The sequence below is a fragment of the Onychomys torridus genome, chromosome 8, assembly GCF_903995425.1.
Source record: "Onychomys torridus chromosome 8, mOncTor1.1, whole genome shotgun sequence".
In the NCBI taxonomy this organism is placed as follows: Eukaryota; Metazoa; Chordata; class Mammalia; order Rodentia; family Cricetidae; genus Onychomys; species Onychomys torridus.
Genome location: NC_050450.1, coordinates 55382676 through 55398271, shown reverse-complemented (window position 1 = coordinate 55398271; position 15596 = coordinate 55382676).

Genomic DNA, 15596 nt, shown 5'->3' with positions numbered 1-15596 from the left:
ATGCTAAGTGACAGGAAGCCAGAGGCTCTCCATCACACCTCCAGGGACTGGTTAGTCCCAACCTTACCTTACTGGTAAAGGAGAAGCTGTGGCTGGGCAATAAGAGGGTCCTGTATGAGCAAAGAGGAAGGCACTCGATTAGTTGAGAGATGAAATCGCACTGGCTATGGACTGCTGAAGGCACTGGCATTCACAGATGTGAGAACGACGGAGCTGCAGCCCAGGCAGTGGCCAATGTCCTTCTCCCACCTACCTTGGAGCTTTTTAAAGCAGGCCGAGTCAGCCTTGTGCGGACTCTTTTATATGGATAGCTATGGAAACAATGCAGCTGCCTCTTCTTTCTTAAGTCAAAAGGAATTGTCTGGCAAAAACCCTCCTGGCAATCTGGCGTCTCTGCATAATTCTCATTCATATTAAGAATGGTTGGATATAATTAGAAATATTTTTCTTATTGAGTATGTGGATAAATCTCCTATGGATAATTTGAGAAGATTCAGGCTGGTGGATAAAGACAGTGGCCAGCCAGCAGGATACCTGGCTGCCCTCACAACTTCTTTTTGGCCCTGCCGGGCATGCCATTCGTCCTAGTCTCGCATCACTTTCGCATATTTCACATATTAAATGATATAAATAAAATACATTTTTTTTAATTTTACAAGGCTTAATTTTTTACCTGTTAATCCTTTCTCTGCAGCACAGCAAAAAATTAAGTTGCATGCCTGTAACAATTGAAACAGAGAGAAACAAATCATCTTCTCTTTGTTTTCCCAGCATTCTGGGAATTTCTTGGCTCTTCTTTTTAAATAGAAAAAAACAATTGTTTTGGCTGAGCTGTTCCTCTGTACAGCAGCATGCCATTCCCTGCGTCCTTCTTTTGGCATGCATGCAAGAAAGGAAGTTGAGTATTTCCTGGTAGTAAAGGGTGGTTTTTGAGAGTACTTTCCAGTGTTTTTTCTATCATAGCACATCAAGGAAAAAATGACACTATCAGTGCAATACCCTGGAGAAGTGTGGGAGAGATTTGACTGTATCTATATAAATGGCTTTGGAAGGCTATTTCTTTATATCTTCTTACCTTCTTTTGTTAATAAAATATAGCAAATTTATTATCTGCCATATTAATGAAAACATTAAATCCTGAATATGTTTTGAATTTCCAAATAATATCTTTTTAAAACTTTTAAAGAGAAACATGAGCTAGATCTTTCCCTCTGTCTCTCTCTCTCTCTCTCTCTCTCTCTCTCTCTCACACACACACACACACACACACACACACACACACTCATGCACGCACTCACACAATGCAAAAGTCAATACCTTGCTTTGTGATCAAAATATGACACTTTTCTATTCAAAAGTTTTTAAGTGGGGGCAGTGGGGGCACACCCCCTTAATCCCAGCACTAGGGAGACAGAGGCAGGCAAATCTCTGAGTCTGAGGCCAGCCTGGTCTACAGATTGAGTTCCAGGACAGCCAGGGCTACACAGAGAAACCCTGTCTCAAAAAACAAAAAACAAAAAACAAACAAACAAACAAAAAGGGCTGGAGAGATGGCTCAGAGGTTAAGAGCACTGACTGTTCTTCCAGAGGTCCTGAGTTCAATTCCCAGCAACCACATGGTGGCTCACAACCATCTGTAATGAGATCTGGTGCCCTCTTCAGTATACTAAATAAATAAATCTTTAAAGAAAGAAGAAGAAAAAAAGAAAACTTTTTAAGTAATGCAGACAGTTTCTGCATTCTTGATAATTAGCATCACCACGGAGACCTTTGCACAGGGAAGGAAGGAAGGTCTGACCACAGTTTTTTTCATATCTGTTACAATGATGTATGAAGACTTTGCTCAGGCTCCTTTTCTTTCTTCACTCACAAATTATAATGTGCATATCCTGGGATAATGGAAGCAGAATGTTAAGCCATTTGAACTCCTTTACACATCATAAACTTCAAAAGTTGATGAAGCCATAATTTTTTTAAATATCTACATGCTAAAATAGTCCTCGGTTGCTAAGTTGGTCAAAGGGCACATTAGTCATGGACACAGAGAAGTGTCTGATACAGTCAAAGCTCAAGCTTTGAAGCTATCACTCTGAGCTATCACCCAGGAGAACAATTCTGCCTTCCAGCACCTTCCTTCCGGCTGGCTGCCTTCCAGGCGTGGTGCCCTGCCCCAGGCATCCTGGAACATCAGCTTTCCAGCAATTACAGGGGTCTCTTGACAACGGCAGGGCCCATCACACTTTCGGCTGGCTGCTGAAGTCCTTTCTGGTTCCACTGAACACATGGGCAAAGACACCATTGTGCTTGCCTGCTGTAGGGAGAAAGGAAACACAGCCAAACTCTAGCACAGCCCAGGCTACTCTCAAGGGACCCTTGTCCAGTCATCTCACAGCTCAAGGCAGTCCCAAGGTCACGTCCCAACTGCTGCTCTAACACTGAGTGGATCAACATTCCACGGTGCATCCGTAACTTTTTTGAGGCTGGGACACACTGGCTGGGCAGTTCTGCTTTGGTGAGCTATGCTGCCATTAAATCCATTAAACAGATATCATTAGTGTCCGATCTGATATTTTGATATTCTCTTATTCCATCTCTGCTCCCCATGAGCGTCTTTCTTAAGCATTAAGTGTTTCTCATTCTGTGTTGTTTCTGAACTGATCTTCATTTTCAAATCCTTTCATAGTGACTCTGTCATCTCAGAACGTATATATTGTTTCCTCCGTTTGTGAGCTCCCCCCTCAAATGTTATGCAATGCTGTGTTACACAGAAATGACCTGATGTAGCACTTTTTAGTGTAAAGAAGAAAATGCAAAGCCTCACTTCCCAGTGTTGGAGAGACAAGCCTTAGTTGTCCCCTATGCCTTTTGCTTCGTGACTTGTGGCTGGTAAATATTCTCTGACATTCTCTGACCAGCACTTTAGATAGAGGACGGTCCCTCAGGTTAATGTACTTCCCACTCTGGAAACAAGTCAAGATAAACACCCTCTCTTGTGCCTCCTGGATTCCAGCACTGCTCAAATGAGTCAGGGTCTTATACTTTCCGTTGGTCACCCCTGGGCCATGTGTCACATTCAAGTCTCATGACAACTTCAGAAATAGAGGAAATCCAAGAGTAAGCATGGGTCTATGCCGTTCAGGGAGGTTCCAAGGGCACCACAGCCACTGGCCTTGTCTACAGGAGGGCTGGGTTTAGAGATTCAAAAAGACACTGGCCAAGTGGCTCAAGTCACCTCAAAACAACATGACAGCAAGATTTAAAAGTACAGGGTCCAAGTTCTTTGCAGGAAGAAGCTTGTTCATGGGACTGAATGTGGGTGAGAGTTGTGTGGCTTGATCTGTTTGTGGGGTCCCTGGCAGTGGGACCAGGACTTATCCCGGGTACCTGAACTGGCTTTTTAGAGCCCATTCCCTATGGTGGGATGCCTTGCTCAGCCTTGATGCAGGGGGAAGGAGCTTGGTCCTGTCTCAACTTGGTATGCCAGCCTGTGTTGACTATCCAAGGAAGGACTTACTTACTCACTATGAGGAGTGGATAGGGGGTGGGGTGGGAGGGGAACTATGATTGGTTTGTAAAGTGAAAAAAAATTTAAATTAAAAAAAAATACAAGAGTGAAGCTAACATTTAGAAAGCACCCCCAAACCTTAGTGTGCACCCTCAGGATGTTCTACATGTCTTTGCCTTAACATTCTTGTCCTTCACAGGTGACCTGAAGTTACTTTTTGACGACATGTAAGCTATATGCCCTTGGAAACTTAGTATGCCTTCCCAATACTCCATTTCCTGCTATATAAAAGGATGAGGAAGTGCTACCACATAGCAGTATTTGAGGACTAAGAAATAAAATGTCTAGAAACTTAGAACAGTGTGTGGCACTCCCTGCTCACTCAGTTGATACCAACAATGGGGATGACAATGGCCATGGTGTTTTATTCATGCTTATGTTGAACTTTCTGCTGCAGTAAGACTTGTTTCCTTATCGTCTCAGTTACCCAGCATGCACCAGGCCCCACGTAAGTGCCCACTGCGCTCACGGAATGTACTCCACTCTTCCATATCACTCTTCATGTTCATCATGATCAAGCTCAGGTCTCACCCATATACCCTTCTTGGTTATTCCATCTAATGAAGGAATCATAGTTTGGTTTAGAAAGAGACAAAAAGCTGTCACACTATGATAAATGTGAAAAAATGATAGCTTAGACTAGCTACTTGGTGGGAGTGGATGGGAAAATGGCCTAACTGCTGGCCTCTGGGGAGGACCTGGATGCTTGGTAACAGTGGAAGGCTATGCCTTTTGGTACCCTTTGAGTTTTGTGCTTGGTGTAAAACAGATGAACAGAGGTGAGAGGAATAAAGCCTTCAAGTCCCCACGGGAAGAAGAACCAGCCTCTATTATTGCTTTTAAAATAAAAGCTGATGATTTCTCAAAAGATGATCTCGCTTAGGAATTGAAAAGAACCAATTGCAATTGAAAGGTGTATGAACACAGAATTAGAGACAGGAGACAAAGGCCTGGAGGAGTCAGGATTGAAGATGTGCATTTTCAGAAGATCAGCTCTCTCTCTCTCTCTCTCTCTCTCTCTCTCTCTCTCTCTCTCTCTCTTTCTCTCTCTCTTTCTCTCCTGTAGACCAAACTCCCAGTCCATGGCTCTGTAAGCAGAAAGCAATGGCTATTGATACTATTTTCTAGGAATTCGCTGTTAGGCTGGTCCAAACTTGGTAACTATGCATCAGCAATCCACCCATTTAAAAAAATGTCTGAATATCCAGATATAGAATTTTCTAAAGAATTCACTTCATAAAGAAAAAAAGTGGAGCCATTGAGATGGCTCAGCAGGCAAAGGCTCTTGCCTCCAGGCCTGATGACCTGAGTTCAGTTCCCAAGACCCACACAACAGACAGAGAAAACCAACTCCCACAAGTGTCATAGACAGAGATAGAGACAGAGACAGACAGAAAGGGACACAGAGTATAAATAAAAACAACAACAACAAAAAGAACAAAATGACAGCTAGCAAAGAGCCTGAGGATTCTCATGACTTAAAGTTTGTGAATCAGATGATGTGATCATTCAAAAGCCATTTTAAATTCAGTTTTCCATATATGAAAAGACTTTGTAGTTGTTCCAGATTTAGCCTAAAAACATCGTGACATTATTTAGGGCTATACTGAAATAGGTATAGGAGATGGAAGTTTGTGTCTGTGTTTGCTCACAGATGGAATTGTCCAGGAAATGTCTGAAATCCAACAGACTCCAGCTTTGAATATAAAGAACTCTATGAGGTCCTTAGGACAAAACAAGGTGGGCCATATCCCACCTCCCCCACACAGGAGTCCACAGCAAAAAGCACAACATCTGGGTGTGAAGGAACTTGGTGACTATGGAAAACTCCAGAGAATAGACCAATGCCCTTGAGACTAGAAATCACTTTGTTTCTTTTAATTAAAAAAAGTATGTACGTATATGAACATGCCAGAAATTTGAGGAAAGAACAACAAAAGAATGAAAAAGAGAAACTATTTTGTTTGCTTGTTTTGAGATAGGATCTCAATATATATATATATATATATATATATCCCAGGCTAGCCCCATCAGGATTCTCCTTCTCCAGTGCTGGGATGATAGGCCTGTGTCACTATACCCATCCTGAGGAATGGTTTGGTGAATATAAGAAAAAAATGCATTCACTTGTGCACATGTCAGTATTCAGTTATTATCTTGTGTCAAGTTAATATCATTATGCAACTGAGGAGTATGATCAGTGTGCATACAGGGCCTGTATTGTCCCTGTCCCTATATTGACAGACACCAATGCACACTGCTTGAAGAGCTAAGGAATCAGCACCCATTATTTCAGTAATTCCACACTTTACGTAGTGTTCTTAGCCTGTAAATACCTTCTGAGATTTACTTTTTCCTTTTACAGCTCCAAGGTGTGGATTGGACAGATAATCTCTCTTTATTTTTTCTCTGAGAAACTATGATCCAAAAGGGAGTGAAGTGTCTTATGTGCTCACACTGGAATTGGAATAAAGATGTCCTGCCCTATGCTACTGCTTCTGATGCCTAATGCATACACCTCTGAGTCTAACTCCAGGCTGCTCTAACTCCCTTGGATTGCTGATTGACATGTAAGTTACTATACTGCTAGCCTTATTGGGACATCATATAGCGTTTTGAGGAAGATGATGTATAAATGAGTAAACTAGTAGCCTTGTTCAGGCACAATATAATATTGTGACAAAGTTAAAGTAATATGAAGTTAAATACAACAATAGTTATTCGGGAATGCAGAAAATTTAAACAGTGAGCCCAGAAAAGACAGGATAAAAGAGTCATCCACACCTAGTCTTTGCTCCCCTCTTCCTTCAGTCTCTTCAAACTTAACTGCTGACAGTACAAACAGAATTCTTTTATTATCATTTTATGCAAGCTTGTTAGCATTTATCATTATCATTATTATTATTATTATTTATTATGGGTTTCATGATGGCGTTTTCATACCTGTATGTAATGTATTTTGAGCATATCCTACTGAGAGCCCATGAAGGAATGTATAATATTTGACAGGTACAAGTCCTGGGAAAAAGAAATTCTTGATGCAAAAATGGAAGCAGAAAGAGTGAACCTAGAAGAGGGGAAATTTGAAGTCTGTCTGGGGAAATCTTGTGTGAGTCTAGGGAAGCAGGCTGGGATGGGATGAGTCAGAAGCCACTGCTCTGACTGACACATTAGGAACGATTGTCCTGTTCCAGAATTCCACAAGGCTGACCAGAAGGTTTCCTTTTTGCCTTTGTCCTCAGCCCATTGACCTCCCTTGGCCCCCACAAACCTTCTGCTTGTTCATGGCTGGTTGCTCCTCTCACTGTTTTGAGACTGAGTCTTGCTCTGGACCTGGCCTTGAGCTCAGACTCCACTGCGCCTGCCTCCCTCTATCGTATTTTGTGTTTCCATCGTTTTTTCACACAGTTCTGTGCTCTCTACTTGGTTTTCCTTCCTCGACACGTGTACCGGCTACACTGATCTCCCCCATTCAGTTCCTCCCCTTGGTATCTCCCCAACCCCAGAACACATTCAAGGATTCTGTCAGGGCTCCTAATCTTCCACCTTTCCTTCTTAACCAATGTCTTCACCCATGTGTTTCTTCTTGAAACTGAAAACAGCAATGCTTTGCGTCTGCCCAGTTACTGTGCTATCCCATCAGCCCTGTTTACAGCCTGGGACAACAAAATGGTTTTATGAGACTGTGAGCCAAACAACACTGTCAAGGCCTGAGGATGTAGTTAAGAGATAGAGGCCTTGCTTAACATGTGTAAGGCGCGCGCGCACGCGCACACACACACACACACACACACACACACACACACACACACGGAGGCACACATACCCAAAGGCTTTGGCATGAATCCAGAATAGTCCACCAGTGAGCTCTTGAATGATTTCATACAGGACTTAAGTAAAGTCTGCCCAACATTTCTTTGAGAACTTTTATTTTCTTTGACTACGATGAGATTTCTAAAGTTAACTTCTAGACCTGGGGCAAAAGTCACTAAGTGACCTAATTCTGTTTTCTTTATTTTAGTTGCAACAAGAAAAACTCAAGATGCTTTTGATTTTTTTTTGTCTATCATCTCCTACCAGAAACAAACAAACAACAAATAAACAAAAAACCTAAAAATACTACATCCATGCCCTCCTCCAAAAAAGAAAAGAAAGAGTGTGAGCTGGGCTGAGCTGGAGTCTCATGGCTGAGGAAGGAAAGAGTTTTGTTCTTTCTGTGAACCGGACATTTCAAGGAGACCCACGTGTGGGCTGGCTTCTTTTTCTTCCTGGTTCTGGCTTGCTCTGGGTCAAGTAACTGTTCTGGTGAGGAGCTGCTGAAAGGAGGGCTGTGTTCCAAGGCTGAGGGGTATTTTTAGGGCTTGAGGAGGAAGGGCTTTTTTTATGTGAAGAGAAGGATGGGCATGTCATCCAAGGCTCTGGTCCTGTGAAAAAGCTGAAAGTTGGCACGGTTCAAGAAGCTAACCTCGAGAAGATCAAAGCCAGAGGCCTGGTTTCCAGAAGCCAAATTCTGGAGACCTGCTTTTTCTGGTCCAGCTGGAAAATTGAACACAGAAGTTTCCGTGAATTTTCTCAATTCTTGCCCCCCTTTTATTATAAATCACCAGCAAACACACACATTTGTTTGTTTCGATTGATTTGTTGGAAGGTACTGCTTTATAGCCTGTATTCTTTATCCCTTGAGCAAAAAGAAAAAATCCTGTGGGAAAACATTAGTTCACTAAATTTTCTCTTCCAAGTAGACAGCCTGTGGAGACCTGACGGACTGAACTCCAACAGCCTGTTTGTATGTGGGTGAGGTGTATGCTTCTTAGTCACACTACTGTAGTTGGCGTCCGAAATGCTCCCCAACCACCATGGACTTGGTCTCATCTTTGTGGTGGAATCTTCAGTTCTTTGGGACACTGTGAATGTGTTCTTGGCCTTTGGGGCTAGTAACACTCTGACTTTTCCTATTCTTCCTTTTGTTACATCTCCACGATACAAATGGCTTGATGTGCTGCCTCTCTATGGGTCCAAACCAATGGGACCAATCAGTTATACAACACCTAAAACTGAGCCAAAGTAAACTATTCTCTTTACAAGTTGACTGTCTCAAGTGTTTGTTACAGTAACAGGGAGCCAACTCACAAATATACTCAACACTCACCCATATACTTAACAAAAAGTACATTACATGTTGGAAGAAAGAGAAAGTGGGAATAGCAAAATTCTATCTTTCCAGGATGATTCAGACTCATTATGGGGTGCCTGGCTGTTATACAGATACTCCTACTGGGGTCATATTAAAGCAAATTCTTCTAAGTTGGCATTAAGAAAAGACAATAGGATGGACGTGATGACACACACCTTGAGTCCCATCGTCGAGGAGGCAGAGATAGGCAGATGTGGATGAGTTCAAGGCCAGCCTGATCTACATAGTAATCTTTATGCCATCCAGTGAGATATTGTCTCCCAAAAAAGGGGCGTCAATAATTAATGATTTATGGGAAATACAGGAATTTCTGGGACCTGTCCTGTTCAACCTTGTGGTCTCAGTTTTACAGAAAGTCTTTATCTCTCCAAAGACTGTGCTGTTCATCCATCCCTCAGTCCATCACACAGCTTCTATTCTCTGGAGACCCCCAACTGACATGATGACAAGCACTGCCACTGATGCTGGATTGCTGCTTGTAACATATTGGAAGTAGATGAACCTCGAGTTAGTTTTCCTGTTTTCTTCTATGAGTCCAAAGATTACTCATTTCTAAAATGTGCAGGTTTCTCCAGCCATGCCCATCCCTGCTGAGGCCCTGACCACATAGCACCTATTCAGCAAGGAAACTGAACTGTCTACAAGAACTTAGGCTGTATTATGCCTCTCTCACAACATAGGTTTCTTGAACATAAGGGTATTGCTTGTGCTTATTTCAATATTCCCTACACACACTGCAGTCTCTACACTAAGGAGTACATGGTTCTCTAGTGATGTTTAGTCCTGCACACACGTAAGAACTGCCTGCAGATTCTTGAATTCTGTGTCCCGGATAGCAGCTCCCAAAGTGTCCCCACACCAACAGCTTCATCCTCACTTGGGAATTTGGTAACTGTACACATTATCAAACCCCATTCCTGACCTACTATGTCAGAAACACAAAGTTGAGACCCAGATTCTATGATTTTGGGGTGCACTAAAGCTTGAGTCAGAAGATACAGAGAATTCAGGAAATCTCAGAGAAAGCACTACTATTTGATAAAATCACAAGGTCAAAGGTGGGGCCAGTTGAGCTCACCATTACATCTGCATCTCTAGGGCCTATCTTGGTGTCAGACACATGGTCTGGACACCCCCAAATGTGTTGAATTTAAAAAAATAAGTAAATGCAGTTTTTTGAGGCTCATAAGTTGAGTAATGAGCAATCATATTTCGTTACAAAAAGTAACTGCAACAGACTCTTGAAATACTCCCTCTGAAGGTGCCACTTACTGTGGAGCATCAGTTACTGCACAAATTGTGTGCTTGTGGCTTATCAGGGCATTCCAGCTAAGGACCTAGCTACAAAGAGTTATGAAAAAAAAAAGCCAAAAGGTCACACTTTAAAAGTTCAAATGTCTTCAACAAATTAAATTTTGTATTTTTTTTCCTATGAGAAGTTGTTCTGTCGATCTCTGTGCACTCTTCTTCTGAACTGTAATGAGGACAGAGCTCTCCACACTGCAGAATAAAGGAAGGGCATCCATCTGTGCAGAGGGTAGAGCAGGGGTAGAAGTAACTAAAGCTGCAAGGGACTACTGTCTCCAAAAGGCATGGTTTACATGCTCTGTACACAGTCGATGGCCACATGCAAATCATTCGGGACAAAAATAGAGAATACACCAAGGCATTTAAGAGTCCACAACCCAGAAGAGAAATTAGATCCTGAAAACAGACAGCTGCATCCCCTCCTCGTCCTCCACAGTGCTGCAAAGTGTTTACCAAACATACCTTCTTTAATGAGTCTGTTTGCTCAAATACTAATTTACTGTCTTCATTTCTCATAGAACCCAAGTGAGAGTTCTCATTCACACCTGGGTCTGACCACAAAAGCATCTCCCATGCATAGTGAAGACAGTCAACATGTCTTGAGTAAGATACTGATGAAGAAAATACAAACCTAACATGCATGTTACTATTCAAAATGTGGACCCTGCCTTAGGTGTCCATTTCCTGTTCTCTGATGACGAGCCATGCCCTAGGTTCCTGTGGATCAACACAGTTCATATCCGGATGATGAAATTTACTACTGGGTGGCCTAGACCATATTTTTTTTGCATTCTTTTCTTTAAGTTAATTTATTCTTTGACCATATTATAGATAGATAGATAGATAGATAGATAGATAGATAGATAGGAGTGATATGTTCTACCTATCTCTGTGTGTGTGTGTGTGTGTGTGTGTGTGTGTGTGTGTGTGTGTGATCCTGGTCACACTCATGCCTCAACTTCCTCTCACCTCCACCAACTCCCTCCTCCCTCCCATCAAGTCCCCTCCCTACTTTCACATCTTTTTGTTTTGTTTTTCTTCATCACCCACTGTGTTTAACAGTGGCCGCTCAGGGAGGTCCACAGAGCACAGGTGTAACACTACGCACTGGTGCATGGGTAACTCACCAGTGGCTCCATCACTGAAGACCATGACTTCCTCTTCTTTGACAGCCCTTAACGGCTATTAGCTTCCCTGGGTGAAACAGGGCCCCATAAGCCCTCTGGGAGACGTGACTGAATGTTTACTGATTCACTATTGTGTAGGCCCTGTTGTGAAATACTCTTTTACACTGTGTGAAGATGTGTCACTGTGATTGGTTTAATAAAGAAATGAGTGGCCATTAGCTAGGCAGGAAGAGGATACACAGAACTTCTCAAGACAGAGAGATCTGGGAAGAAGAAAGGAGGAGTCGCCAGCCAGGTGCAGAATAACCAGGATGGGCAAAATGGAGATGAGGTAACAAAGGTGTGGAAGAATGTAGATTGAAAAATATGGGTTAATTTAAGTTATAAGAGCTAGTTAGAAAAAAGCCTAAGCTAAGGCTGAGCTTTCATAATTGATAAGTCCCCGTGCCATTATTTGTAAGTTGGCAACCCAAAGAAAAAGCCTGCTACAAGACCCTGTGCAAGCCACAGTGGCTACTGTGAGTTCATGAGAGTCACGGTATTTGCCAGCCCTCCTTTCCCTGGTGTGCCTCTGACGCTCGCCTCCTCTTCAAAGTGCATCTCATCACATCACTAGATCTTGGTGTCTTGACAAGCAAGCCAGAAGTCCCTGCCTTAACCACCTTCTGCTGCAAAGAAAAACTTCTGACAGCTTCTGCTCCCTTCTGATGGTAACAGTGTGGTGACCAGAGGACATAGTGGACAGGAAACACTCAACACGGTGTGCTAGGATTAGCTGTTGTGGGGCTAGAACATTTTAACCTCATCTTCTTCAATCCCCCACCCCCCCAGCTACAAATAATCATTCAAGATGGAAACTTCAGGCTGTCCTGAAAGCTTGAAAAGAAGTCATGAAGGACTCAGGTGCTTTGGGTAGATTTTAGATTTTCTCAGATGCTTTTGAGAAGGAGAGAGGTCTTCGTCTGGCCCTCCTGTCTTCTTGGAAAATAAGAGAAAGATGAATGACATTGACATTAGCTAGACTAATCAGCATTTGTCCTGCATCATACTCTTAGCAGTGGTCCTCAACCTTTCTAATGCTGAGACCTTTAATATAGTTCATGTGGTGACTCCCAACCATACAATTATTTCCTTGTTTAAGACCCAAAAGTTAACCTGTAAGCCTCACCTGCCCAAGGACCAGGTAACTTCCTGGAATGCTGGGAGTTGTAGTTCTTGGAAAATAACAGCCGAGCCCCATGGGAAAACACAGTGGATCTATGAGTTTGTCTATAAAAGTCCCTACAACACATGTCTCATTGCCACTTAGCTGGGAATTACAAAGAATGGTCCTGACCAAAGTCCATCCTGGTCAGTATTTAATTAAAGCTTGCTTCAAATTTGGCTTTAAAATTGTGGAACTAGATTTTTCCTTTCACAAATCTCAGTCTTAACAGTTGCTGCTTCATAACTGTAATTTTGCTACTGTTGTTAATCGTAATGTAAGTATCTTCTAGGCAGGATATCTGATATGCGACCTCCAAAGGGGTTGTGACCCACAGATTGAGAACCACTGTCTTTCAGTCTTTATTACATGAGCAAACCAATTTCCTGCAGTGCTGAAAAATGGCTTTTAATAGTTCCAAGAACTGTTGACTCATAACCTTGAAGCTATAAATGTCTTTATGAACAATGCTATATATGTTACATTTTAAAACACTTGGTTTGTGTTGTTTGTGGGAAGCTGTGTCTATGGAAAGTAGCAAATCCATGTTTGTCCTAAGGACAATTTTAGAGGGAACCTTGTGGTTCAGCAGGACTCCCCAATATAGCTCCAATTAACCCAAATGGTATTAAGGGACTTTGAAAATTATGAGCATAACTGGAGGAATTTCTTCCCTGTGGCGGTATATTTCACAAATAAAATTATAAACACAGAAAATAACTCTAAAACATGATGCAGAACTTGATTTATCCTGACAGAATTGTCGTTTATCCTGTTAAAGTCATTTTAAATTCCATTCTTATTACTAGAGGCATCAGTAATTTTAACAAAAGGAGTTTTATGTGTGGAAATCAATATACCTGATATATTCATAGAATCACTAAACATTTTTCAGAACTGTGTTTCAAACTCTCCCTCTGCTGAGATGAGATGGACTTTTCTACGTATCTTGCCTTTGGTGTCTTCCTAGAGGAGCACCTTCTGGTGTGGAGAAGCGTGGGCAGTCATGAAAGCTGGAAAGACAGCTATAGGAAGATCATGTGACTACCCAAGCTTCTAGCATCCTAAGGCCAGGAGGGGAATACTTGGTCCTGTTGTGTACAGATGGCTTCTCCAATGGAAACATCCTTCATTTCCTCCTCCCCCACCCCTTCTCCCTCCTCTTCCCAACCTCCCTCTTCTCCCTTACTCCTCCTTTCTCTTTATCCAACACCATCTGTCCAACGTTCACAAATGACTTGCTTCTATAAACCCCACAGGGAATGGTTATGAAAGTATCTCAGTGGGCCCAGGCATTAGATTTTCACTTTCCAAATTGTGCTAATACAGACTTGTCATCAGAGTTTAAGGTCCCAGGATACGGCATTCTTTGTTTTAAGATGTATTTACTTTATGTGTATAAGTGTATTGCCTGCATGTGTGCATGTGCACCACATTTATGCCTGGAACCCATGGAGGTCAGAAGAGGGCATTGGATCCCCTGGAACAGAAGTGTGGATGGTTGTGAGCCACCATGTGGTGGATGGGAATTGAATGCAGGTCCATTGCAAGAGCAGTCAGTGTTCTTTACCATCTCTCCAGCTCCAAGACATAATGTTCCTCTCACACTTTAACCCTTGCTTCGGTTTTGCTTTTCTCCCTCATACAAAACAAAAACAAAAACAAAAACACTGCAAACGCAGATGAGTGTACACAAGCTAGGCCTGGAACACAATCAGAAAGTCTATCTTTTCCTCAACAACTACTTCTTGTTGGCAAACTAGGCTTAGGGTGGCAAAGCAACAGGTCTGGCCTGAATGAAAAGCCCTTCTAGCTAATAGGGATCTGGCATGGCCTAGCATCCATCCCTTCTCTTATGACAGGCTTTCCTGGACTTCCTTGATGAAGTGTTTCTCCAATCCCCCAAGGCTCTTCTTTCAAATCCCTTTCCTCAAGCTAATTGAGTGGTAGTGAAGCTAGTTCACATTTTACAATCAATAATACACTGTTGTATACATCAGTGGTCTTTTAAAAGTTAAGTAGGTAGAGTTATCCATGAGTGCTCTGCATTTCCCTTATCCTTCCGTCTCACTGTAAGCAGTGTAGCGCCCAGCCCTCTAGACTAGTGTGCACGCACTATTAATAGGCACATATGAAATGTTTCAGTTTAAAAAAAAATATTGGCCAGGCATGCTGGTATATACTTATCATCCCAACAGTCAGGAGGCAGAGGATCAGTTCAAGGTCACCCTTAGTTAAATAGCAAGTTCAAGGCCAGTCTGAGCTCTATGAGATCCTGTCAAAACAAAGAAAGGAAAAAGTAAGAAATAAAAGAAAGAATGAAAAAAAGAAAGAAAGAAGGGAGGGAGGGAGGGAGGGAGGGAGGGAGGGAGGAAAGGAAGGAAGGGAAGAGAAGGAAGAGAAGGAAGGAGGGAAGGAAGAGAAGGAAGGAAGGAAGGAAGGAAGGAAGGAAGGAAGGAAGGAAGGAAGGAAGGAAGGAAGGAATTGTGTTCTACATAAAAGCATCTTTTTGTGTGGGCAAATATATTAACAGCTACTGTGTAGTGTGAATATATTCCATTTCATTTCTGATGGGCCTCCACTCTTGCTCTCTCTCAATTAGAAACTATACTGCTGTGAACTCTCTCACCCTTTCTGAAGGATGTTTTTATAATCTTGTTTTATACAATTAGTTCTTTTTATTGCAGCTAAAATTTAATTTTGTATAACATGAAAATTTAAAGTTTACTTTAAAAATTATTATAGTATTTATTTAGCAGTGGGGGGAAAGCATGTGTATCATGTATGTGTGTGGCAGCCAGAGGACAATTTATAGGAAACAGTTTCCCTGCTCTACAGTGTGTGACTTGGGGGTTGGATTATGTCATCAGGCTTGGCAGCAAGCACTTTTACCTGCTGAGCCATCTCTCCAGCCCTTAAACTTAACTTTTAAAAGATAGCTATATGTTAGTCTCCAGTTATTTAATGAATCCAGTTCTTCCTTGGTATCCAAGGGGAACTGGGTCCAGGATCCCCACTGGGTGTTACAACCCACCAATGGTCAAGTCTCCTATATACGATGACATGGTGTTTTCCTGGTTCCTTCTCATATTCTTCCATGTATTTCAAAACTTCTCTAGCCTGTTTATAATTCTTAATGCAGTATAAAGCCCATGAAATACCTGCTAAACTCTACTTGGGGAATAACAAGGGGCAAGT